Source organism: Chrysochloris asiatica, unplaced genomic scaffold (genome assembly GCF_000296735.1).
Source record: "Chrysochloris asiatica unplaced genomic scaffold, ChrAsi1.0 scaffold00002, whole genome shotgun sequence".
Taxonomy (NCBI): Eukaryota; Metazoa; Chordata; class Mammalia; order Afrosoricida; family Chrysochloridae; genus Chrysochloris; species Chrysochloris asiatica.
In genome coordinates, this window is record NW_006408520.1 from 41,317,744 (window position 1) to 41,321,790 (window position 4,047).

At 37.6% G+C, this 4,047-nt stretch overlaps 1 pseudogene; it reads right to left on the reverse strand.

Annotated features, from left to right (window-relative positions):
• The window catches only part of LOC102837994, a 19,043-nt pseudogene extending 17,585 nt beyond the window's left edge, over positions 1–1,458 (reverse strand).
• Positions 1,459–4,047: the final 2,589 nt, after the last annotated feature.

Sequence of the window (4,047 nt, forward strand, 5' to 3'; positions counted from 1 at the left end):
TCTTGTCAGTTTCTTCTTAGTTTTACTGTTTCCTTGTTCTACTTGGATCTTCATTTTCATGATAAGTTGTGAAGTATTAACTTTCTTTGGAGTTACCTTATAGTCTATTAAGTTTTCCCTGCATTTTAGACAGTCTATTGTATCATGAAATCTACCTGACCTCCTTACCACCTGGATCTCTGTTCCTATATTTTCTCTTCTTTGGCATTGTTAATATTTTGATCTTTGATTGACCTCACAAGACCTCTGAATTTGTTGTTGTAATTTTGTTGTTCTGAACTCTGCTATCTGTTGGCTGAGTTCCAGGTGGTGTTGCCATGTCTTTCAATCTCTTGTTGTTATCTGTTCTTGTGGGCTTTCATTCCAAAGAACTCCCTTTAGGTGTTTTGAAGCACTGGATTGACTTTGACAAAATCTCTTAGTTTCTCTATATCCTGGAATGTTTTTATTGCCCCATCGTATTTGATTGGAATTTTTGCTGGATAGATGATTCTTGATTGCCAGGGTTTTTTGTTTTGTTTTGTTTTTTTTCTTTTAGGGTTTTATTTGTATCTCCCCATTGCTTTCTTGCCTGCATCCTTTTTGCTTAGAGATTCAAGCTTAATCTGATTTGCTTGCCTTTGTAGGTAACACTTCTCATTTCCTTGGCTGCTTTTAGGATTCTCTCCTTGTCGTTGATCTTGGAGAGCTTGATTATTATATGTCTTGGTGATTTTCTTTTGGGGTCTATTCTTTTTGGCATTCATTCAACTTCTTGAACGTTTATCTTCTCATCCTTCAAGATGTTAGGGAAATTTTCTTACAGAAATCCTCAATTATCTCTTCTGTGGGCTTGTGTGATTGTTCCTGTTCTGGAATGCCAATAATTCTTAAGTTATTCCTTTTCATGTTATCCAGCATTAATCTTAGACTCTCTTCAGATTTTTTTTTTTCTTTTTTATGCTTGCTCTTTTATCTTAACAGTATTGAGAGATTTGACTTCCAGGTAATTAGTTCTGGCTTCCATCTCTTCAATTCTACTCCTCTGCTCTTTCAGTGTATTGTCCATTTCTGATATTTTATTATTAATCATCTGGACCTCTTTTACAGGTTTTGAATTGTTTCAAATGCTGTATCTATCTTATTTGATTACTCCTGCAGCACTTTCCTGACTTCTTCCTTATTTTCTCACACCCCTTTGTGGATATTTGAATGTGTTTTCATATCAGTCTTCTGAATTCCTTCTCAGGCCGATCAAAAGCCTGCTCTTCTTCTGGGAAGTCTGTGTCTGCCTCCAGTTCATTTGTCTCTGTTACTCTTCTGCCTTTTTTTCTCAAAAACTTTTTCTAGGTCTGTCTCTTGGTTATTATTATGAGCTACTTTGTCTTGTTTATTCCCATAAACAGGAATTTGTTGCTGCTTTTTAGGCATTGTGCTCTTATTATATTTGTACAATAAGTTGTGATTGTATGTGGCCATATTCTTAGGTACTTACCAACTGTATCCTAGTGTGTGTAATCGGGAGATGAGCTTGTGCAACATTATCTGTTCACTGTTTGTAGACTTCAGTTCTGGATAGATTTAGTTGATGTTAGTTTTCATTTATCCAGGGTATAGTAGCTGGTATTGGCTCTTACCCAATGGATGAGGTCTCAAAGGGTATTGTCATGGCTGGGCTGAGGGATGTTGTTGCTGTATCCTGTTAAGGGAGGCAAGAAGAGAGAACACACTCAAGAGAGAAGGAAAGCAAATAAAGAAACAAGAAAACAGTATCAAAAAATAAAATAGTAGAGAGAAAGGAAAAACAAAAAACAAAAAAACAGGTAGTGGCTTTCTCTCTAACAAGAAGTAGTATGTCTGTATGCCACCTACTGTCTTCTTGCCTTCATAGCCCCACAAGAAACTTTTTAAATGTTCACACTGAATCTAGCAGGCCACATAGTCATTAGTCTTCCTGTTTTTCTTTCTGTTTTCTTCTTTTTCTCCCTAATATATCTGTTCAGCTGCTTCTTCTGGTGAGGTTTAATTCAAGGCTTGCCCAGGCATTCTTTGCAGATTTGGAGTAGGCTCCCCCTCATAAACACACCCCTGAGCCGAGTTAATGCAGATAGCTCCTATCTCCTTTAACTGGGGCACTTACCTCCATGCATCTCTGACTACCCAGAGAATGGGTGTTTCCCTGGGAGTGTACATAGCTGGGATGTGGGGCAACCTCACCTTTGGTCACCAGTGTATTGTGGGGAACAAGAGAAAAAAAAAAAATCACACCTTTGTTTTTGGGAGCCACAGGTAAGTTTCTGCAATGTCAATAAGTTTTATTGTCTCTGAAGCCACTCGCAAAATCTCAAGATGGCTATGTGCATCTGATTTGCTGCCATGGAACATTGTCTCTCTATTTTTCTGTGTCTTCTCAGATTTTTCTCCTAGTAAGCATTCAGTCCACTTCTCTATTCCTTCATCAGAAGCCCAGAGCAGCTGAATTATCTGCATTTGTTTCATTTGGGTTTCCATATCTTTGTTGTAGAAGGTTTTTAGTCTTTCTTTGTAGGCCATTTTGTTATTCCACCTCCACCTTTGATTTTTTGATAGGATAAAAAGCACTCATGCATTACAGTAGTTGTGATATTTCAATCACTTTCCAAGTCAAAATCTACTCATGGGCTATAGAATTTGTAGGTAAAGATTATATCCTGATGAATTAGTCAGTTGGATGCATATAGAAATACAGCATGATAGGGAAAGAAGGATACATATGGTTTTTGTTATCAGTAGTAGGGGCAAAGGCAAAAAAAAAAAAAGAATGTAGGAGTTGACTATAGCACTGAATCAAGCCCAGATTCAGGTATTCAAAGCTATGACCACTTATCTCAGAATAAGACTCAGAAAGGAAAACTTGAATTAGAACAATAAAAAGTACCCCTACAATTGCTGGACAGCAAGAAGGTATTCCAAGATGAAAATGGACAAAACCGAGAAGTTATTCAACCTGGGAATTTAGTTTAAGAAATAGCCTCAATTTGTACATCAGCATCATCAACTTGCTGAGCAACTGTTATTAAAATGTATTGTGGCACCACTAATTTAGGGGACATAGCTTTAGATTTGAATATTACAGAAAGGAAGAGTATGTTTGGGTTGATGCAAGACACACAACTCATTATGGAACTGTTACAAATGATAATACTAAATCCATTCACATGGAAAGTTAATCCAGAATGGAAAGCCAGCCTGGTAGACTGGATAAAGTTTTCAGCAAGATTTGTCTACCCTGAGAAGGAAAACTGTCCCTTTCCCTCTCTGAATACTCAATGGAGTACTCCAGAGGAAGCAGCTAATGAACTGCTTATGGAAGCAATGTTGGAATAGCTTTATGATAACCACAGTATTCATCCAATGAGTATGCCCCTTGGACAGGTCATAGCAGATATGATAATCAAGGGAGACCATTTTACATGGGAACCCTATGTAACCTTACTACTTAAAAAAACAACAACAATGATCTGAGAAGCTTGGTTTTATTTGTCAGCACAACTTCCATGCAAGAAAGAGAGGGCAATTCATAGCAGAATGTAAAGAAGCAATTTGAACATTACTTACTTCAGTAGGAGAGAGATGATTGGCCAAGTGGTAGCATCGATGGACTCAAGCATGGAAACAGTAGTGAAGTTGGCCTAGGATCAGGCAGTGTTCAATTCTGCTGTGCATAAGGTCACTATGAGTCAGTACTGACTCAAAGGCACCTAACAACAACAACAGTAAAAACTACTGAGAAATGGGATGAATATAATGGACATTGATAAAACTGATATAAAGATTCTAATATAGGACTAAAGACAACTGGGTGGACCAAAAGAAATGTCTGCTAGTCCCCCAGTATTAAAGAGACCTAAACAAGTTCTTTCTAGTCATCCTAACTTGAAGAAGTTTGATTATAGTAATTCCCACCTTTGGAGCAGTGTCTCAACTAGCTGATCAAGATCAGAGTTGACAAGGGGGTCAAGATCTTCTGGTCCATACCCAAGCAAGAGAACTGAGGTTATATGAACATGTGTGGATAAAATGTTCTTG